Raw genomic sequence first — 23,602 nt, 5'->3', positions numbered from 1 at the left:
GTACCTACTGATAAGGTTGATTTGTACATCAGGACCCACAAAACGGAGGTCCCCCCCAGTGGGCTAACCCACATCACAAATTTAAATGTAAGTCTGCCTGCACTTAGGAGAAACACCTGTCAAGGAAACCACACGTACTCCTGCTCCAGCCCTCCGACTCAGCTTTAGCTGCTCTACCTTCCCCCAGAAAACAGGACCGGAGAGCCTTTCTAAGGAAATCGCCTTCCTCCATTCCCCATCGTGCCCTGTGTCCGAGCTGCCTCTTCAAAAGCTCAATGTAAGATTTACTCTTGCCCAAAATCCTCAGGAAGAGGGTTTCACCACTTATGGGAGGCACTGGCCACCTCCAAACCGTGCATCGTTTCCCTTTGAATCAAGGACATCAGACTCGCTGCCCAAATGTCGTTTCCCGGTTTGGGCGATGAGGTGGAACCGGAGGAGAGTGGCTGAAGATGCCGAGGAGGGCTCCCCAGTGCCGGGGCGAAGATACCGACTCAGGAACCTCCGGTAAGCTTCTTTCGCATCCGGCTCTGCTTCTGCATTCTGCACTCCTGGAGTGTGTTTGTCCTAATCCTTCTGGGTGGAAGATTGGGGTGTGAGAAACTCCAGATTTTTCACAGGCTATGAAAAATTGGGGGTAGGAGAGGCTGCAGAATTTTTCCAGGTGGGACTTCGTGGGCCCCACCATTTGGGTGTGTGGCTGAACTCATCTACAAAGTAAGAAGCTTTGGAAGGTCCTTACCAGTCTCAGGAGTTGTGCCGGAGAGCCAGAAACAGGAAGTCTAAGTTAGGACTATTTCAACAAGGGAAAATAATGGGTATCCCTCAGTCTAAGAGCCAGATGGCAACCGTTAGGGGATTCACAAAGCCTTGAGGCAAGTCCACAGCATAAACCACTGGGGGATGTAGGGAAATAAATTAAGACAAGAAGTTCAGACTGCTTTGAGGCACCTGGGTGGCCCAGTCAGTTAAGCGTCTACCTTTGGCTTAGGTCATGATCCCGGGGTCCTGGGATCGAGTTCCGCATCAGGCTCCTTGCTCAGCAGAGAATCTGTTTCTCCCTCTCCCTCTACCGCTCCCCTCACCTACTCACGCTCTCTCTCACTCTCTCTTCAGTAAATAATAAAATCTTTTAAAAAAAAAAAATGTTCCCAAATCAAGCAGAATGGGATACCTATTTTAGTGGGCATGCAAAAGCCTCTAGAAGACCTCAAAGTTCCGAAATAGCTTCTTTGGAAGATTTGTTGCAAGAGGCTAATGAAAAACGAAAGATTAAAAGAAAGAAAGAAAGAAAAGAAAAGAAAGATACAAGAGGAACCTCAAACAAGAGGGTAAAGCTGATGTGACTCTTACTGCCCATCCTGTCCTCACTGACCTGAGTACTCACCGGCAATTGATCCTCTGTCTGAATTACCTTTCTGCTCTGCGGAGACTATAGTGTCGAAAACTCCTAGAGCTGGCAGGCCCATGAACCAGAAGCTCTGATACCCAAGGACAGGATTAAATGGATAGCCCTACTTCAAGAAAAGAGAGAGAGAATTCACATTCCTCTGCCTTGTTGCTCTATCCAGACCCTCAACACATCGGATGATGCCGGCTTACACTCCTGAGAGGGACCCAATGCACTTTTCAGTCCCTTTCCCCTCCTTGGAGGTCAGTTTCAACCCTCTAATCATGCCTTGGTCTTTCTGGGACCAGCCCTGAACTACAGGCCCCCAGACTCCAGTCTTCTCATTAGCATATATATGACACTCATCTCCCCCCCCCCGCCCCCCGGGAGAGTCCAAGGGTTCTAGAAAGAGTGTGCCAGCAGTCAAAGACAAAGACCAAATATTTATTTCTTATTATAGCACAGCATCCAATTAAGAACAAAGCACTAATCCTTTAAATTCTCTATAAAACCATTTCTTACAAATTCAAATCCTAAATTAAATCCTTTCTAATACCCTTTTATAGAGACAGTTCATGGTTCTTTCAACAAACCAAAAAATCCCATCTGTTTTATTACAAGGCTCGGTGGTCCTGGTGTTCTCAGACACTGGAAACAACTGTTTTCATCTCCAGGTAGTTTATAAGGAAAGCAATGAGAAAATGCACCAAAGATCAAACTTGGGTGGGGTGGGAGGGGTGACTGGGTGGCTCAGTCGGCTAAGCATCTGCCTTCAGCTCATGTCATGATCCCAGGGTCCTGGGATGGAGCCCCACAGTGGGCTCCCTGCTCTTGGGGAGCCTGCTTCTCCCTCTCCTTCTCTTTCTCGAATAAATAAATAAAATCTTAAAAAAAAAAAAAAAAAGATCGGTGGGGCACCAGGCTGGCTCAGTCAGGAGAGCATGTGATTCTTGATGGTGTGGTTTGAGTTTGAGCCCCAGGTTGGGTGTAGAGATTACTCAAATAAATAAGTAAATGGATGAGTGAATGAATGAGAATAGTTTCTATGTTTAAAAAAACAAAACAAAACAAGTAACTGTGGATAATTGAACTGAATGAAATTTGGATCAGTTGTTCATGTTTGAAATCACATGAGCTCAGGAAACTTGCTTGGGTATTCCTGGAGACTGTCTTTGAAAGATATTTTCCCACAAAGTGGAGCCTCTGTCTTTGCCCTAATTCATTTCCATTTTTTAAAAAGCTCTGATTTCGTTTGCTGATTAGAGGGGTCCTTACCGTGGAGACAGGATGTAAACAGGATAGACTTATCAATGTGGAAACCATGTAGATCAGAATTACACTTGCTAACGTCATTCTCAAGATAAGGATAGACTTGGGAAGACCCATGCATGAAGAATTCCTTTTCACCAAAACTTGGTAAATTCCTCTTGCTTTGCCTGCGGCTCGCCAGAGTGACCACGTGGGGGTGTTCTGAGACAGTTTCTTGTGATGCTAACCTTGGACACTCCTGCCATCTAGTGGCCAAATTGCGCGTTGCTACTTGCTTGTCTGAGCTTGAAATCAAGATGTACAGAACCCAAGTTCACCAGGCTCCTGGTGCTTGGATGGAATAATAAGAAGAAGAAAGCCTCCTGTATTTCAAAATGCAAGGAACACTTTAAACTTTTGGAATATTCTGCTTTCTTTTTTTTTAAGACTTGGTTTTTGGGTTTTTTTTAAATTTATTTATTTGACAGAGAGAGAGATCACAAGTAGGCAGAGAGGCAGGCAGAGAAGCAGGCTCCCTGCTGAGCAGAAAGCCCAATGCAGGGCTCGATCCCAGGATCCTGGGATCATGACCTGAGCCAAAGGCAGAGGCTTTAACCCACTGAGCCACCCAGGCGCCCCAGGAATAGTCTGCCTTTGATGGGAAAACAAAAGTCTTCATCTGGGAAAAACTTTGATTTGACATTGAAGCGGAGGTTCCTTTGACCACCACCATGTATGACTACATGTGTTCGTATTTGTCCTGAAATCACAATGGCATACATTCAGACAGCAGCATTCTGAAAGCACAATAGGTGGGCATGCAGATTTCAGGCACAGTCTTCCAGACTAGCCTCTTTAACCACCACCCCCCCGACCCACAAGGGTGCAGCCAAGCTGGAGGGGGCCAGGATTTGTGTCCCAGAAGGCCAGAGAGAATTGTGGAATTAAAGGAGATGCAGGGAGGGCGCCTGGGTGGCTCAGTGGGTTAAAGCCTCTGCCTTCGACTCAGGTCATGATCCTAGGGTCCTGGGATTGAGCCCCACATCGGGCTCTCTGCTTGGCAGGGAGCCTGCTTCCTCCTCTCTCTGCCTGCCTCTCTGCCTACTTGTGATCTCTGTCAAATAAATAAGTAAAATATTAAAAAAAAAAAAAAGGAGATGCAGGAAGGAGTGACTTTGATGCACTGAGTATTGAATTTGAAAATCAAAATCTGTCTACAGGATGCAGGGTCACCAAGTCCAGTGGTCAGGAAAAATTCTTGAGATGTTTTATGGTACAAAAAGTATTTTTATTATAACATGGGGATAGGACTCCTGAGCAGAAAGAGCTGCACTGTGATTGTGAGGAGTGACTGATTATATACTTCTAAGTGTTGGGAGGGAGGGGGGGAATAGAGATAACATCAGTTTCTAAGGAATTTCTCTATGTTGAAATTGACATTTACAAGACCTTGGAGGTCTGGCTATTGTCAAGATACAGTTGTATTTAGTTTCTAATAAAACACCAACATGGGGCGACTGGATGGCACAGTTGGTTAATCCTCCTACTCTTGATTTCTGCTGAGGTCATGATCTCAAGGTTGGGGGATCCAGTCTCGCATCGAGATCCGAGGTCAGTGTAGAGTCTGATTGTCCCTCTTCCCTCTTCTTCTCCCCCTACTTGTACTCATGCTCGTTCCCTCTCTAAAATAAATAAATAAAAACTTCTTTAACATTTTTTTTTAAATCCACATTAAGGCAGCCATGAGTTCCTTAAAAATGTCATTCTCTGAACGTCTCAGGTATTTATCAGGGGGCTGCAAGTTGTAAGAATTAATTTAAGCTACATTTCTCTTGCTTTTGTTCTCCTCATTTCCCCTCCTGAGCAACTTTGACTCTTAAATCTTTAAGGTTGCCAAGGGTGGAAGGACTTATCTTCTGTAACTTCTTCCTGCTGAATAGGGGTGTAGAGCTGTCTCTACGCGTGTGTCGGCATCGGTCAGCAGGGGTGTAGGAGTTAGGAAAGGCAGAGGCAGCCAAATGATCAGCAGTTGGCCTGAAGTTATGGCAGTGAAGGAGTTTCAGCAGCAGGCAGAAAGTTGGCAGAGGAAACAAAATAAGATTAATATTATTATGAGAAAAAGAAGCCCAATAAAAAGATCCTTGACAGCTGACAAAAATCCTCCTCTGATCCAGTGAAGCTTAACCAATCATTAAAAGAGAGGGAGGGATGGCTTAGCACCGATTTGAGCTTCCATACCTTTTAGCAACCATGTTACATTTTTTAAAAAGATTTTATTTATTTACTTAACAGAGAGAGACACAGCAAGAGAGGGAACAGAAGCAGGGGGAGTGGGAGAGGGAGAAGCAGACTCCCTTCTGAGCAGGGAGCCCAGCTCAGGACTCTATCCCAGGACTCTAAGATTATGACCCGACCCGAAGGCAGATGCTTAACCCACTGAGACATCCAGGCGCTCTTATACGTGCATTTTGTGACAATTTCTCCGAAGCTGACTTCAGGCCATCTGGCATCAGTTCTCAGGGTTTTCGGAAAAAGGGTAGTTTTAGTTTTTAATGACTTTAACTCAAGAGAATGGAAGAAGACTGGAAACCTGAATTTGGAGAGCCGTAGCCAGCTATTTGAGGAAACCAGAAGAATTCAGGATCTAGTCTAGTTTATAATAAATAGTATTAAAATCTAATATCTACAAAGATGTGTTACTGAAACACATTTTCTCTCTATAACCACACTCATTTTTATCAAAGACAGCCAAATCACGACTCCTTTGTATGTAAAAACAAGTCCCTCTCCTTGAGGAAGAAACACATTTTGCAAGGACATCAGAATAACGATGAATGAAAAAAGATTTTTTAAAAACGGTCACAGTTGGGGCACCTGTGTGGCTCAGTCAGTTAAGTGTCTGCCTTCAGCTCAGGTCATGATCTTGGGGTCCTGGGATTGAGCTCCACGTATTCTCTCTCTCTTAAATAAGTAGATAGTCTTTTTAAAAAATGGTCATAGTTAAATATATGATTCAAAAGTTCATTATAATATGGCTGACAAGGAAACCCAGTTATTTCTGTAACACATAACACTTCAGTAATTAGAACAGACTTATACCAGAACATATATAAAAAAAAAAAAACTTTAGGAATTTCAGGGCGCCTGGATGGCTCAGTGGGTGGAGTGTGTAACTCATGATCTCAGGGTTGTGAGTTTGAGCCCCACATTGGATATAGAGATCACTTAAAAATAAAATCTTAGGGGCACCTGGGTGGCTCAGTGGGTTAAAGCCTCTGCCTTCAGCTCAGGTCGTGATCTCAGGGTCCTGGGATCGAGTCCCATATCGGGCTCTCTGCTCAGTAGGGAGCCTGGTTCCCCCTCACTCTCTCTGCCTGCCTCTCTGCCTACTTGTGATCTCTCTCTCTCTGTCAAATAAATGAATAAAATCTTTAAAAATAAAAATAAATAGCTACCCACCACTGCACCTGATCAGTTTCTGTTGGCCGGTGCGGCCCAGTGGTGAGCTGAGAGTAAACCCCAGCTTAGGAAACAGGGTTGTTCTTCATGTGGATGACTCTGTGCCGAAAGCATGGGAACAGCCTGGAAATAAAGACGAGGGAGCACGTGATGTGGTCTGCTCTGGCCTTGGGTTGTGACCAAGCTTAACACTTTTTCTTCTCTGCAGTTAAGCACAGTGGTAATATCACTTTCGATGAGATCGTCAATATTGCCCGACAGATGCGGCATCGATCTTTAGCCAGAGAACTCTCTGGGACCATTAAAGAGATCCTTGGGACCGCCCAGTCTGTGGGCTGCAATGTTGATGGCCGCCACCCTCATGACATCATAGATGACATCAACAGTGGTGCCGTGGAATGCCCAGCTAGTTAACTACAGAAGAGAATTATTTCAATAAAGGATCATTTGACATCTAAAAAAAATAAAAATAAAAATAAAAATAAATAAAAATAAAATAAAACTTTGGGAATTGCAGACCATTTCTATAACAGTTATGGCATTCATCCAAAAAATACAACCACAGCTTATTACTTGTTTGCCGTGCTTCCACAGTAACTTCACATACCAAATAAACAAGCCTGAGGAGTCAAAAAGACTTCGTTTACAATTCGTGTCTCAGGGAAGTTTGTTAAAATCCCTCAAAGTTTTAAAGCATATGCTAAGTAGGATTACAGATTATTATAAATTTAATATTTACATTTAACCAAGGTGGCAATAAGGGCTTCTACAGGAAGCTAAACTTGTTAGCAAAACTTAACTCCATTAAAAACTTGAGAAGTTTTAACTTTCTCAAATAATGAAAGACCAGATAAAGACAAAATATAGACACCCTGGTTTTCTGCGCAGATAAAAGAGAAAAAAAAAACTTTATTTACATTTTCTTATGGATAGCAGACCAACCATCCAAGACAACTTGGACTTTTTAACAGAGAGTAATGCAGAATTTGAATTTTATACCAGTGTACTTTAAAAATCCATTCAACTGTTTTATTTATTCAACCTACTTGGTTTTTGTTCTTTTTTTTTTTTTTTAAAGATTTTATTTATTTATTTGACAGACAGAGATTACAAGCAGGCAGAGAGACAGTCAGAGAGAGGAGGAAGCAGGCTCCCTGCTGAGCAGAGAGCCCGATGTGGGGCTCGATCCTAGGACCCTGGGATCATGACCTGAGCTGAAGGCAGAGGCTTTAACCCACTGAGCCACCCAGGCGCCCCTGTTCTTTTTTTTAACAATTAGCCATGAAAACTTTGAGACAGACAAAATTAACCAACATTTTTTTAAAAATTTCATTTATTTATTTGAGAGAGAGAGAGCGCACAAGTGGGGGTGGGGGGAGAAGAATAAACAGGCTCCCCACCAAGCAAGGAGTCCCACACAGGACATGATCGCAGGACCCCAGGATTATGACCTGAACCAAAGGCAGATGCTTAACCGACTGAGCCACCCAGGCATCCCTTTGCTGACAAATTTGAACCGCGATGACATGAGCTTATTTGACCATCACTAAACCTTGGTAGAATAAAAGTTTTCTGTTTAATGCTGGTAACTCTAAAGACACACTTAACCTTAATTAAACTAACAAACTTAAATTGGCTTAAATACTGAATATGTTGCACCTGGGGCAACTCAAAGTCAAGCCATTTGTGCCCCACTGTCACTTTGTACCTGGGGCACCTGTGGGGAAATCTGAAGTGGACGGTTCAAGTCCAGGGATTGGTGCTCTACGGTGTTTGTTAGCAAGGAGGGGAAGAGCAGGTACCAAAGATGGCAGAGGGTTTCACAAGCTCCGCCGACTTTGGTGCTGAAACCACGGAGGTTGGGGGTGGGTGTGGCGGGGGTGTGGCGGGGGCCGGTAAGCCGGGGGGGGGGGGGGGGGGGGGGGGGGGGGGGGAGGCTTTGCAGAAGAGCTGAGGTGCTTCCAGCAGCCACAACCCGGGACAGAAGAAAGAGGACTCCCAGTCCTAAAGCTGGTCAGCTCAGACAGAGGAGCAGATGGGTTTTATTTCCACCAACAAAAATGGAGACTAGGCAGTCCAGGTTGGCCCAGAGAAGACAGAGAACCTCCCCTAGGTAAAAAGGAGTTTCAGCAGCTGCTTGGGTTAAGTCCCATCCTGAGCTGGACTAGCCAGACAATTGGCTCCAGTGATCATAGTCATTAACCCGGAGAATGAATGAGGGAGAAAACCTCCCCCACTCAACAAGAGTCAGACTCTATTCATTCAGTCCTTTCAAGAGGTATTCCAGATCTGACACATAAAAGAAGCAAACAAAGAAGAGAGGAGTAACTCAGGAGAAAGAGGGAGGCCTATACAGGATCTCTCGACAGAAATAGAACTGAAGGTTAAGGACACATTCATGGACCATTTTTGCCTCATCTACTAAGGAGTACTGAGGCCATGCGTTATTGCAGAAGATGTCCTCTCTTCTTTAAATCTTGCAGTCCTGGGCCCCTGGGTGGCTCAGTTGTTAAGCGTCTGCCTTCAGCTCGGGTCATGATCCCAGGGTCTTGGGATCGAGCCCTACATGGGGCTCCCTGCTCAGTGCGAATCCTGCTTCTCCCTCTCCCACTCCCCCTTCTTGTGTTCCCTCTCTTGCTATCTCTCTCTGTCAAATAAATAATTAAAATCTTAAAAAATCAATCAATCTTGCAATCCAAACTGGCTCCAGTGGGTTAAGAGACACCCCAAGGGGGAATTCTTGGGGCGTGAAGAAGAAAAACCCATTACCATAATCCAAGCCCCTCTGACCCCCTCTCCTGCACAGTGTCCTGCTCAGGGTAATGTCAAGGGTTCCTAGCGTTCAAAGTGACCAGAAGTGTCCCTCAAAAAGTAGTTATGATCACCGAGGTGTCCTACTGAAGGGGTGTGGATGTCCCTTCGCTTCCCTGTTGTTTTTCCCGGGACATAATAGTGCCAGGAGACGGATCAAGAGTGCCTACTGTTTTCACTCATGAAGATGCTAAGAATTTGCGGGGGGGGAAATACCTAATGTTACAATTTAAATAGTCAGTAGGGGACATTGACCAAGAATAGTAAAGATGCAGGGGCACCTGGCTGACTTCTCCCTCTTCCTCTGCCTCCCCACCCCCACAGTTTGTTCTCCCCCTCTCTTTCTCGAGTAAATAAAATCTTTGAAAAAATTGAAAAATATTGGGGCGCCTGGGTGGCTCAGTGGGTTAAGCCGCTGCCTTCGGCTCAGGTCATGATCTCAGGGTCCTGGGATCAAGTCCCGCATCGGGCTCTCTGCTCAGCAGGGAGCCTGCTTCCCTCTCTCTCTCTCTCTCTGCCTGCCTCTCTGTCTACTTGTGATCTCTCTCTGTCAAATAAATAAATAAAATCTTTAAAAAAAAATTGAAAAATATTGAAAAGAATAGTAAAGATGGAAATCCATCATGGTCTAAGCCACATTCCAACACATGTAGTCTTTATAGCCAACTTCCCCAGGAAACATCCCTGGTTGGGATTTAAATCAATCAGGCACTGGTTTCAGGCAGCTCTGAAGCAAGTTCTCGAGGCTGGAAGTGGCTAGACCAGAGGCCCGGAGCTAGGGCGCTGAAGTGAGGTAATTCTTAAGGACCTGAGCAGAGGCAAAACGGGAGCAAATCAGCCCCAGCTCTGGATGGTCCAGACTTGGGGCTGAGAAAGGAACTGGAATATACAACCTTCCCTTTCTTTCTTTTTTTTTTTTTTAAAGATTTTATTTATTTATTTGACAGAGAAAGATCACAAGTAGACGGAGAGGCAGGCAGAGAGAGAGAGAGAAGGAAGCAGGCTCCCTGCTGAGCAGAGAGCCCGATGCGGGCCTCGATCCCAGGACCCTGAGATCATGACCTGAGCCGAAGGCAGCGGCTCAACCCACTGAGCCACCCAGGCGCCCCTTTCTTAATGTCAAAACACAACAGTGTTTGGAGGTTTGCAAGTCAAGCTAGTCTCCACCCTAAGGTGACATCAGCGCCTGGGCAAGGCTGGGAGCAGCCAGACAGCAGGTGGTCTTGAGGGGACAATGCAGGTGTGGGCAGGGGTAACTTCAGTTCTCCCTTGAAACACATCCATAGTCATGAAGATGTTTTCTTTTCAAAAGTAATGGAGCAAGGATTGCATTAGTCAATGAAAGAAACATCAACCAATGTATTTTCACAGTCCATTGTTTACTAACCAATTAGCTGAGCTTACCCATGGGCTTCCGGAGCTCCTTAGACAACTGTTTGTTTTTGTTTTTGTTTTTAAAGATTTTATTTGAATTATTTGTTAGAGTGAGAGAGAGAGAGAGCACAGAGCACAGGCAGGCAGAGTGGCAGGCAGAGGGAGAAGCAGACTCCCCATGGAGCAGGGAGACCGATGCAGGACTTGATCCCAGGACCCTGGGATCATGACCTGAGCCAAAGGCAGGTGCTTAACCGACTGAGCCACCCAGGTGTCCCTCAGTCCAGTTTTATATAGACTGTTCACAGCTACTTGTGTGACAGTGCTGTACAAAATCCATACTGTCCCCTCCTAGTGCCAGGGTATTCATCCCTCATTGGAATCATTAAATAGTGGGAAACATTTCTATATCTGTGGATATGGGGCTAACGGGTTATTTATTTCATTAACCTCAGGGACAGTGGCTTAAATAAGCAGAGGGGCTGATCAGTATCTTTGGCCCCTGAATCCCAGCAAATTATAGTGTGAAATCATGAAATGGTCACAGTGGATGACATCACAAAAGGCTTGCAGGGTATAAAGCCCAGATCATCTCTAGGTCCAGGCTTATTTCTCCCACGGGTGTGTGGTGGCTAGAAGGGTTTCTGTTATAGGGCTAGTAAAAGACTGGTGTTATTTTCCTCTTTTTCATGCAGAATCTTTACTTGGAGAAGTTGATTTGCATCCGCGGCAAAGGGTAATCAAAAATCCTTTCTTTCCTTTTCAGGTCACAGTTTTAGAAGAAACCAAAGAGTGTGATCTACAGTGCGAGCTGTGGACCCCGGAGTTCAAGGTTAGACAAGGAGCAGACACTGACCTCACACTTCTGGTAGGTAAGTAAGTTGGCTCATTTGTACTCCGATGCTGTGCTGTCCTTCTGCACATATGCTCCTTTGTCGAAGTCGGCCTCTCACTGACCTTCCTCTGTTCATATCTGGTTAGCACCATGTCCACATATGCTCAGTCTCTCTAATGGTTCATTATGATGATCGTGAGAGATCACGAGCCTGGGAGAATGGAACTATTAACCCATCTGGTAAATTCCAAACTCAAAGCCCAGAAGAGGCCATGATTCGACCAGAGCTGATTTCATGCACCTGACAGGCGTGGAATGTAAATTGTACCTTGTGTTTTATCCCCTTGATATTTATAAGCGTGACTTTCTGAAAAATGCTTTAATCCAGTTTATCCTGATGCCATGGACGTCTTGGAGGAATCAGGTGTACATCAGACTTCAGTTAATATTATAGCTCGGTTTTTAGTGCTCAAGGTTGGACAAAGAAAGGCAGTGTTCTTTCAGTAACTTGAGACCTTCCAAAGGTGTCGGAGTAGCCTGATAATACTTGCATTAACCCTAGAAGTAGGGAAGATTTGAGGTGATCCTGTTTGTCTCCCTGGACTGCTGGACAGTGGGAGTGTTTCTAGCTTTGGGCCATTATAAATAAAGCTAGGTACCTATGTGTGTGGGTCTCGGCATGAACTTTCATTTCGTATACCTTCATTTCTTTTGAGGTGTAATTTACCTATTGCAAAATTCACTTTCAATGTGTACACAATTATACAAGTTTTGACAAAAGTATTCAGTCATGTAGAATATTACTATGACTCCAGAAAGTCTTCTCAGGTTCCTTTGTAGTCTGTGATCTCATTCTACTTCCTGCCCTCGGCAACCGCTGGTCTAATTTCTGTCCATACAGCTCTGTCTTTTTTTTAAGTCATATATGTGGAATCATAGATCAATAGTCCTTTTGTTTCTGGCTCCTTCTACATAGCACAGTACTTTCAAGATTTATCCATTGTGTATCCTCATCAATGGTTCATTCATTTTTATTATTGAGTATTTCTTCGTATGGATATATTTATGTACCTATTATTCACCTGTTGCTGGACATTCGAATTGTTTCCAGGATTTGGGTTTTCTGAAAAGCCTTATGGGAGAACTTTAGATCTTCATGTGGGTTTGAGTTCCAGTCTAGAACCCTTTTATTTCAACCTAAAGGATTTACTTAATGGTAATGAACTCCCTTCAGCTTTTATGTATCTGAATTTCTCGTTCCATTTCATGTAGCGTTTTTGCCGTGATTTTGTCCTGTTCTTTCATTTGGGACATATTTCTCTGTGTCTTTGGTCTGTCTGTTTCTATGTATCAGGAAAATCTCCGACATTTCCTGATCTTGAAGGTAATGGACTTGCCAAGTAGAGGTCCTGCAGTGCCCTAGAGTGCAGTGTCCCCTACTCACCAGAACCAGGCGCTCCCGGGGCGTCAGCTGTGTGTGTGGCATGTGCCCTGCTTTGTGGCGAAGCTGCACTGCATTCCTTCAGGTTGCACTTCCTTTCAATAGGGGGTTCTTTGTAGAATTGCAAGCTAGTAACCTTGTTCTGTCTGCCATGGTCTCTAAGGTCACTCTTCTAGATAACAACAAAATGGTATATCTCTCCTCCTTTCCCTGCTTAGAGTGACCTTACTTGGTTTCCTTGAAGTATTTAATTTAAAAATTTTAGGACGTGCCAGTGGTTCAGTCAGTTAAGCAACTGACTCTTGATTTTGGCTCAGGTTATGCTCTTGGGGTCCTGAGATCAAGCCCTGCGTCTAGCTCCATGCCTAAGATTCTCTCTCCCTCCATCTCTCCCCCTGCTTGCATTCTAAATGAATAAATAAATACATAAATAAATAAAATCTTTAAAAAAAATTGTGATAGTGCTATTTCATGTAGACTTGCTGGAATTTGAATTTGCCTTTTCTTCCCATGTGAATGACTTATATAATTGTTGCTGAACAAATGCCAGATTGATTACTATGTTAATATTATTTAAATTTAAATTTAAATCTAGATTCCTAAATCTAGTTATGAAAGCATAACTACAATTAGGTTCTTTTTAAAATATATATATACTCGACATTGCCTGTCTCTCTGCCTGCCTCTCTGCCTACTTGTGATCTCTGTCTGTCAAACAAAAAAATTTTTTAAAAATCTTTAAAAATAAATAAATAAATAAAAAGAGAACCTTAGAATCAGCTTAATTTGGGGCTGGCATTGTCAGCGGGTACCATAAGAATGAAGCAAATGATGATGAGCTCTCACAGCTTTTCTGTAAGATTTTTTTAGGAATCTCTATCTATACCCAAAGTGGGGCACAAACTCACAACCCGGAGACCAAGAGTCACATGGTCCACTGACTCAGCCAGACACCCCTATCTGTCACAGCTTTTATTTTTTATGTTACTTTTTATTCTTTAAAATATTTTATTTATTTGACAGAGAAAGAGATCACAAGTAGGCAGAGCAGCAGAGAGAGAAAGAGAGAGAGAGAGAGTGGGAAGCAGGCTTCTGGTTGAGCAGAGAGCCGGATGCAGAGCTTGATCCCAGGACCCTGAGATCATGACCTGAGCCAAAGGCAGAGGGTTAACCCACTGAGCCACCCAGGCGTCCCATCACAGCTTTTTTTTTTTTTTTAAGATTTTTATTTATTTATTTGACACAGAAAGAGAGATCACAAGCAGGCAGGGAGAGAGAGGGGGGAAGCAGGCTCCCGCTGAGCAGAAAGCCCCAGGCAGGCCTCAATCCCAGGACACCAAGATCATGACCTGAGCTGAAGGCAGAGGCTTAACCCACTGAGCCGCCCAGGCAACCACCCCCCCCCCCCCGTCACAGCTTTTAAAAACACATGTGTTAAGAAAAACAGCCCTGAAAAATAATTTTAAGAAAACTAGATTTCAGTGCTTGGTGATTTATTCTCATCACCAATGTTTAAAATTAAAATGAAAGTCTGTATGTTCTTCTAGTGGCTCCCTGCATGGCTTCTCTTATTCTGAGTCATTTAAAGTGGCAAGATAAAGTAATTACAGGAAGTCCTAAGAAGTCTCAGCTTTGTTATGAAAGGCTGTGGCTTCAAGTAAGTCACTTACTCTCCTCAGACTTTCATTTCTCCTTCATTAACAGGAGAGAATAAGATTAGTGAATTAATAAGGCCCCTCCCAGTTTACATATTTCAGATTTGTGTGATTCTATTTTTTTTTTTTTTAAGATTTTATTTAGGGGCGCCTAGGTGGCTTAGTCAGTTAAGCATCTGCCTTCGGCTCAGGTCATGATCCCAGGGTCCGGGGATCGAGCCCTGCGTCAGGCTCTCTGCCTGTTTCTCCCTCTCCCACTCCCCCTGCTTGTGTTCTCTTTCTCACTCTCTCAAATAAATAAATGAAATTTATTTTATTTTATTTTTATTTTTTTATTTTTTTAAGAGAAATTTATCAGATTTTATTTATTTGTCAGAGAAAGAGCACAAGAAGGGGGAACAACAGGGAGAGGGAGAAGCGGGCTCTCTGCCAAGCAAGAAGCCCAATGTGGGACTTGATCCCCAGATCCTGGCTGGGATCATGACCTAGGCCAGAGGCGGTTGCCCAACCGGCTGAGCCACTCGGGCATCCCTGTGACTCTGATTTTATGTGTGGTTACACACTGTTAAACCAATTTAAATTACAAGCAGAACGATTGAGCGCCTTTCTGAAAATGTACAAATGAACCATTTACATAAAAAAGGAAATTGTGGACAGTGTGCTTATATAGGCACCAAGCATGGGAGGGGGAAAAAAACACAACCACTTGGAGAAGATAGCTTCAAGGAGGGTAGATAAGAGTGTGGATTCAGAGAAATCTTAACATGGATAATAGCCAAGTTAAACCATCTCACACTGGAGGTCCTCCATCTTCTGGGAAGGCTGTCATCTGCCCATGAAGGCTCTTAGGTGGGTTTGAAATTTAAATGGACTAGAAAAGTTTTGGATCAGACCTTATGGGACATTTTCCAGGACTCAAGTAGGGATGGCTAAAACAATGAAAATAGTAAAGATGTCCGTGATAAATCATGCAGAACTTTTCTTTTCCACAAGTGAAAATGAGCTAGTTTGCCTTTGGTTGGAGACCTTTTTCTTCATTCCTTCCACTACACCCACTACCACCAGCAACACTAGCCACACCCCCACATGGGTCCTTAATTGTCGTGAAAATAATCATGACTGTGGATCTGAAATGTAATGCTGTATTTCATACATAATAGTGTTTGACACTATATGATTAAGTGTACATTTATGCTGGTGATCATTGCAGGTAAATGAAGAATTCAGAGCCCGAAAAGAAGTTTAAACCAAGATGCAGAAAAAGAAAAAAAAGATCAATCAACCTGGAACAAAATGCTGGCAACAGGGAACCCAGGTAACAAAACTAGACCATACTGTGTCGTGTCACGGCGAGTCCTATGGCAGGAAATTATTTTGTTGGATGGAAGGAATATGGGACCAGAAGCAGACTTTCTGGCAAATTAACATTTTCATCTACATAACTCTTCAGGTTTGATTTCCTAAGACAGTGAACCATGTTCATATGTAGAAGAGACTCGGGCACCAGTGTCTTAAACTGCACTGAACTCCTCAGCTGGCTGAGAACAGTCCTCAGGTCAGCTTATGTTTGGAGGGAATATCCAAAACCTGAAGATTGCATCTTAACAGAGGAAATGCTCACTCGCTGTTTGTTTTTTAAATTTGTCTTTTTGCCATTCTACTAAAAACTTATGTTGAAAGTTGCCACTGAACTCCAAATGGCCCAATCTAGCAGCCTTTTCCCTGATTCATTCTGTTTCATTGTAATATTTTATAATTTTCCACGATATTTATTTTTCTGATCCTCCTTCCCTTTTCACATCTCTGAGAAGTCGGTTACTCTCTCTTTTTTTCACCCCTGAGGATTTATCCTCAGCTCATGACAGATGACATGCATTCATGAGGAGGTAGCCTCACGGAAAGGGAGCTGGGGGACTCCTGGGGGGCACAGTCGGTTAAGCGTCCAGCTCTTGGTTTTCGGCTCAGGTCGTGATCTCATAGGTTGTGAGATCAAGTCCCGCATGGGGCTCCACGCTTGGTGGGGACTCTGCTTGAGATTCTCTCCCTCTGCTGCTCCTCAAATAAATAAAACTTTAAAAAATAGAAAGAAAGAAAGGGAGGGAGTTGAATTAGATGTGTGAGGAACTGCAGTCAAGTCCTAATCATGTTTTGCACTAATGGCACGAACATTGTTCAGTCCCTTAAATCTTGACAGTCTCAGTTTCTGCATCCACAAGAAGTGAAATGAAACTTCCCCTACACATGGTACAAAGTTATAATGAGGAGCAAAAGAGATAATAGGTGTAAAAACTCTGATAAGCATATTACTATGCAAATGGCTATAACTGACATTGTTAGAAGACAGCTGGGTCATTGGCACTGTGGGACAGACTGTTTAAAGCTAATGGCTCCCAAGGGGAACAAACCAAGACCTTATGGGAATCATCCCTATTTTGAGACCTTATATCAATTATCCATATTCAAACCAACTAGTCTAACAGACTCAAGCTGTGGAAATTGATTCCTCTTTGTATTTGCTCATCATGAAACCTAATTTTGCATCATTTGGGGGTACTGTTTCACAGAGCTTTTGATGAGGGTGCCAACTCTTCTAGCATTAAGTGTTAGCAGATGCAGTCATTGTGTAGAGCTTAAAATGCTGATCAAATGTCCATAGAAGTCTTTTGCCTATACTGTTAAATCCTTGAATGGTAATAAGTATCGAAAAGCATGATAAAATGCTTCTATCACCTTGAATGTGTAAGAAAACACAAATGTCTACTGTTACGAATTATTTGCTGCATATTTGATTGCCAGCACTTAGACAGTGGATTCGTTATGTTATAGGAGCATGGTCCTTCAGGTTGCCCTTAAATTTCAGGAGCTTTTCCACCATATTCACAGGCAGATAGAGGGCCATGCCCACCACCATCTCTACCCGCGCCATCTCTACCCTGAGGAGTTGTTCCTCCTTCTCCAGCTTCTTTACCTAGAATAAGTGGTAAACCATCATCACCACGATCACCTTTGATGGAAGACCTCCTCCAAAATCACCATTGGCTGTGTCTTACGGAATAAAGCAGAAAAAAATGACCAACCTGAATCCTGTGCATTTATTCTCGGGGTGCATGATTCTCCTTTGTAAGAATCAACTCAAAGGGAAAAGTTTGACTGTAGAATGTTCTCGAGCATCTTCTGGCCATCAGTGGTCATTAATGTAGGAAAACCGCATACCTGTGGGTAAGTATTATATAATGTTAGAAAATAACACTGCCGACTCTTGATTTCCTTCATGGGTTCATCATCTTACGTTTCTCTATCAGACAGTATCTTAATGGGAAACTCCATAGAGTCAACTCCAAAGAGATATAAAATTCATATAGCAAAGAAAGAATCCATAAAGTCGTATAAGGATAAACGTAGTCGTTTCCTAAGGTTGCCATGATAAATGCTTACAAATTGGATGGCTTCTAAAAACACAGTCTTTTCTGTCAATTCTAAGGGCCAAGAGTCCAAAATCAAGGTGCTGGCCGGGCCACACTCCGTTGGAGGCTCTGGGAGACGATCTCCTCCTTGCCTCTTCCAGTTTCTGGAGCCTGTTAGCATTCCTTGGCTTGTGGCTGCATCTCTCTCTGCTCCATGTTCACATGGCCATCCCCTCTGTGTCTGTTTGTAAACTCCTCCTCCCTCTCTTATGAAGATATATGTGGTTGAATTTTGAGCCCATTTGGATAATCCAGGATAAGACACTATGCTTTTTAATTTTAATTTAATTTTTTAAAGATTTTATTTATTTATTTGACAGACAGAGATCACAAGTAGACAGAGAGGCAGGCAGAGAGAGAGGGGGAAGCAGGCTCCCCACTGAACAGAAAGCCCGATGCGGGGCTCGATCGTAGGACCCTGGGATCATGACCTAACCTGAAGGCAGAGGCTTTAACCCACTGAGCCACCCAGGCACTCTTTATTTTTATTTTAATTCCAGTATGGTTAACATACAGTGTTATATTAGTTTCAGGTACACAGTATAGTGATTTGCCACTATATTGTATATTACAAAATGAGTGTTCTCTTGATCCCTGTTACCTATTTCATTCATCATCCCACCCACCTCCCCTGAATGGGAAGAAATCAGAGAGGGAGACAAATCAGAGTGAGAGACACTGGACTCCGGGAAACAAACTGAGGGTTACAGAAGGGAGGGGGGTGGGAGGATGGGGTAACCGGGTGATGGGTATTAAGGAGGGCACCATGTTGTGATGAGCACATGTTATATGCAACTAATGAATCGTGGAACACTACATCAGAAACTAATGATGCACTATATGTTGGCTAATTGAACACAATAAAAACAAAAAACATGTGTTTGCTAAAATGTACTTTAAATATTTGGTCACAATGTATAATCTCCCTGGCACTGTATGACACTTCCCATTTGCCTCAATACCCCAGAAATTGACCTGAAGACTGAAAATGAACTCCCCCAACTAAAGGTCTCGATAAGAGGCCAAACAGAAGAAGGTAGGAAGTGCAGAGACATAGTTTGGGAGAGAAATGGACAATGGCCGCTATGGTGGGGAGAGAGCCATGTTCAGAGAGAAGGATGAGAGAGACTAACACACGGGGCACATGGGGAGAATGAATCTCCATAGCAATTAGCTTAGAAAGCGAGTGGGGCCAAATTTTATGACTTCTAGCAACCGGTGGGGCTTAAAGCTTGAGTTTTACAAAAAATTGGCAGGAAACAATGGCTTTGAATGACACATTGGGCCAGGTGGATTTACCAGATATATTCAGAACATTCCATTCTCCAACACCTGTTGTCTCTTCTGTTTTTGACTTTATAAAGCCATTCTGACAGGTGTGAGGTGACAGCTCATTGTCGTTTTGATTTGCATTTCCCTGATGATGAGAGATGTTGAACATCTTTTCATGTTTTTATTGGCCATCTGGTTGTTGTCTTTGGAGAAATGTCTGTTCATGTCTTCTGCCCATTTTTAATGGAATAACTTTTCAGGGAGTGTTGAGTTGTACAAGTTCTTTATATATTTTGGATATTTACCCTTTAACGGATATGACACTTGCAAATATCTTCTCCCATTCTGTAGGTTGCCTTTTAGTTTTGTTGATTGTTTCCTTTGCTGTGCAGAAGCTTTTTTATTTTGATGTAGTCCCAACAGCTTGTTTTTCTTTTGTTTCCCTTGTCCCAGGAGACATATCTAGAAAAATGTTGCTACAGCTGATGTCAGATACATTACTGCCTGTGTTCTCTTCTAGGATTTCCAGTACTAACCACAGCAATCAGACACACACACACACACACACACACACACACACACAGGCATCCAAATCGGTAAGGGAGAAGTAAAACTTCCACTATTTGCAGATGACATGATACTAGATATAGAAAACCCTAAGACTCCACAGAAAAACTACTAGAACTGATAAATCAGTAAGGTCTCAGGGTACAAAATCAATATAGAGAAATCCACTGCATTTCTACACACTAATAATGAAGTAACAAAAGTGAAATTAAGAAAACAATGCCATTTACAATTGCACAAAAAAGAATAAAATATTTAGGAATAAACTTGGCCAAGGAGGCGAAACACCTGTACTCTGAAAACTATAAAACACTGATGAGAGAAATGGAAGATGACACAAACACATAATATGGAAAACGAACACAAAATGGAAAGATAGCCCATGCTCATAAGTTGGAAAAACAAGTATTGTTAGAATGTCCACACTACTAGAAGCAATCTGCATATTTAATGCAATCCCCATCAAATTATCAATAGCATTTTTCATAGAACTAGAACAAATAACCCTAAAATTCCTGTGGGACCACAAGAAACCCCAAATACCCAAAGCAGTCTTGAAAAAACAGAAGGAAGCAGGAGGCATCACAATACCAATTTCAAAACATACTCCAAAGCTGAAGTAATCAACACAGTATGGTACTCCCACAAAATAGACACATAGATCAGTGGAACAAAATAGAAAGCCCAGAAATAAACCCAAGTTTGTATGATCAATTAATCTATGCCAAAGGAGATAAGCATACACAATGGGAAAAACGTGGTCTCTTCAATAAATGGTGTTGGGAAAACTGGACAGCTACATGCAAAAGAATGAAGCTGGACCACTTTTTTATACCAGACACAAAAATAAACTCAAAGTAGATTAAAGGCATAAGTGTGAGACCTGAAACCATAAAAACTGTAGAAGAGAGCACAGGCAGTAATGTATCTGACATTTCCAGCGCTATGTTGAATAAAAATGGTGAGAGTGGACATCCTTGCCTTGTTCCTTACCTTAGGGGAAAAGTTTCCACTTTTTCACCAGTGAATATAGTAGCTGGGGGTATTTCATAGATGGCCTTTATTGTGTTGAGGTGTGTTCCACCTCAGCCTACTCTGCTGAAGACTTTTATCATAATCTGTCAAATGTTTTATCTGCATCAATTGAAATAATATGTTTTTTTCCTTTCTATTTATTTATTTATTTATTTGAGAGAGAGAATATGTGCAAGTGGGGAGGGGTAGAGGGAGAAAGAAAATCTCTAGCAGGTTCCACACCCAGTGCAGATGCTGGGCTTAATCTTAGGACCCTGTGATCATGACCTCAGTCAAAATGAGGAGCTGGATGCTTAACTGACTGAGCCACCCAGGTGCCGCCATAATTTCCCTTTTTAATGTCATGTATCATGTTGATTGATTTGTGAATATTGAACCACACTTGCATCCCAGAAATAAATCCCACTTGATTTCAGAGACTGATTTTTTTTAATGGATTTGTTGGATTCAGTCTGTCAATATTTTGTTGAGGATTTATGCATCTGTGTTCACCAGGGATACTGGCATGTAATATTCTCTTTCTTTCTTTCTTTCTTTCTTTCTTTCTTTCTTTCTTTCTTTCTTTCTTTCTTTCTTCCTTTTTTTATACTATCTTTATCTGGGTTTTGGTATCTGGGTCATGCCGGCCTCCTAGAATGAGTGTGTAAGCTTTCCTTCCTCTTCTATTTTCAGAATAGTTTGAGAAGAATAGGTATTGAGTCTTCTTTAAATGTCTGGTGGTGATGTAGTTTTGGAATCTTGGTGACGTCCAGAGAAGTTGGATAAGAAAGAATTCTTGAGATGTTTTCAGAGCAAAAAAGTGGTTTTAAGTGAAAACACGGGGATAGGACCCAGGGACGGGAAGAGCTGCTGCCCCACGATCCTAAGGAGCAACTGATCATAGAGTTTGGGGTTGGGGGAAGTAAAGATTCGAGAAAGTTTCCAAAGGACTTTTTTTTTTTTTTTAACTGAAACCATTCTCTATTGCTTTTTCTTTAAAATTTTTATTTATTTTATTTTATTTCTTTTCAGTGTTCCAGAATTCATTGTTTATGCACCACACCCAGTGCTCCATGTAACACATGCCTCCTTAATACCCACCACCAGGTTCACCCAACCTCCCACACCCCTCCCCTCCAAAAACCTCAGTTGTTTCTCAGAGTCCACAGTCTCTCATGGTTCGTCTCCCCCTCCGATTTCCCCCAGCTCACTTCTCCTCTCCATCTCCCCATGTCCTCTGTATTATTCCTTATGTTCCACAAATAAGCGAAACCATATGATAATTGACTCTCTCTGCTTGACTTATTTCACTCAGCATAATCTCTTCCAGTCCAGTCCATGTTGCTACAAAAGTTGGGGATTCATCCTTTCTGATGGAGGCATAATACTCCATAGTGTATACGGACCACATCTTCCTTATCCATTCGTCTGTTGAAGGGCATCTTGGTTCTTCCCACAGTTTGGTGACCGTGACCATTGCTGCTATGAACATTGGGGTACAGATGGCCCGTCTTTTCACTACATCTGTATCTTTGGGATAAATACCCAGTGGTGCAATTTCAGGGTCATAGGGTAGCTCTATTTTTAATTTCTTAAGGGATCGCCACACTGTTTTTCCAAAGTGGCTGCACCAACTTGCATTCCCACCAACAGTGTAAGGGGGTTCCCCTTTCTCCACATCCTCTCCAACACTTGTTTACTGTCTTGTTGATTTTGGCCATACTAACTGGTGTAACGTGGTATCTCAATGTGTGTGTGTGTGTTTTTTTAAAGATGTTATTCATTCACTTGACAGAGATCACAAATAGGCAGAGAGGCAGGCAGAGAGAGAGGAGGAAGCAGGCTCCCCGACGAGCAGAGAGCCCTATGCGGGGCTCGATTCCAGGACCCTGAGATCATGACCTGAGCCGAAGGCAGAGGCTTAACCCACTGAGCCACGCAGGTACCCCTAAAGATTGATTTTTATGTATGTATTTATTTATTTATTTGAGAGAGAGAGGGGGGCTGGTGGGGGGTGCAGAGGGAGAATCAAAGTGAGAGTCAGAGAATCTCATGTGCCCAGTGCGCTGTCCCACAAGGGGCTCCATCCCACAACCCTGAGATCATGACCTGAGCTGAAACCAAGAGTTGGATGCTAAACTGACTGAGCCACACTGGTGCCCCTTCAATGCGGTTTTGATTTGAATCTCTCTGATGGCTAGTGATGATGAACATTTTTTTATGTGTCTGTTAGCCATTTGTATGTCTTCTTTGGAGAAGTGTCTGTTCATGTCTTCTGCCCATTTTTTGACATGATTATCTGTTTTGTGTGTGTTGAGTTTGAGGAGTTCTTTATAGATCTTGGATATCAGCCCTTTGTCTATAGTGTCCTTTGTGAATATCTTCTCCCATTCTGTGGGTTGCCTCTTTGTTTTGTTGACTGTTTCCTTTGCTGTGCAGAAGCTTTTGATCTTGATGAAGTCCCAAAACTTCATTTTAGCTTTTGTTTTCTTTGCCTTTGGAGACATATCTTTCATATGCTAAAGGAAACTCACAGGAAACCCGAGGCCTTGCTATTGTCAAGCTAAGGTTGTTTTCCCCACTAGTACGGCATTAACATTAAGACAGTTTGTAGCTTCCTGAAGGAATGTTATACTCTGCCTGCCTCAAGTCTTTGTCAGTGGGCTGCAGGTTACAGAGACATTTAATTTTATGTCCATTTCCTTCTAGCTCTGTTTCCCACATCAGTAGAATTTACCTATGAAGCTGTCTGGTCCTGGGCTTTTGTTTGTTGGGAGTTTTTAAAATATTGATTCAATTTCCTTGCAGGTAATTGGTTTGTTCAAATTTTCTATTTCTTCTTGATTCAGTTTTGGAGGTTTTATGTCTCTAGAAATTTATCTATGTTTTTCCAAGATTGTCCAGTTTGTTGGCATACAATTTTTCATAACAGTCTCCTATAATCCTTTGTGTTTCTGTGGTGTTCTTTCTCCTTTTTCTGATTTGTTTGGGTTCTCTCTCTCTCTCTCTCTCTCTCTCTCTCTCTCTCTCTCGTCTGGCTTAAGGATTATCAATTTTCTTGATCTTTTCGAA

At 42.7% G+C, this 23,602-nt stretch overlaps 1 long non-coding RNA gene and 1 other non-coding gene across 2 annotated transcripts; both read left to right on the top strand.

Annotated features, from left to right (window-relative positions):
* The first annotated feature begins 6,092 nt into the window (after window positions 1-6,092).
* Window positions 6,093-6,221, top strand: LOC125092545 (small nucleolar RNA SNORA65). Its single transcript, XR_007124999.1, has one exon. It is a non-coding gene; the product is annotated as a small nucleolar RNA SNORA65 (small nucleolar RNA).
* Window positions 6,222-10,903: 4,682 nt separating this feature from the next.
* On the top strand, window positions 10,904-17,283 carry LOC125092216 (uncharacterized). The gene is made up of 4 exons (XR_007124848.1): window positions 10,904-10,951; window positions 11,049-11,154; window positions 15,424-15,528; window positions 17,097-17,283. It is a non-coding gene; the product is annotated as an uncharacterized LOC125092216 (long non-coding RNA).
* The last annotated feature ends 6,319 nt before the right edge of the window (window positions 17,284-23,602 follow it).

This window comes from Lutra lutra, chromosome X (genome assembly GCF_902655055.1).
Source record: "Lutra lutra chromosome X, mLutLut1.2, whole genome shotgun sequence".
Lineage (NCBI taxonomy): Eukaryota > Metazoa > Chordata > Mammalia > Carnivora > Mustelidae > Lutra > Lutra lutra.
Note: the sequence above shows the minus strand (reverse complement) of the source record. Positions and strands in the feature narration are given on the sequence as shown.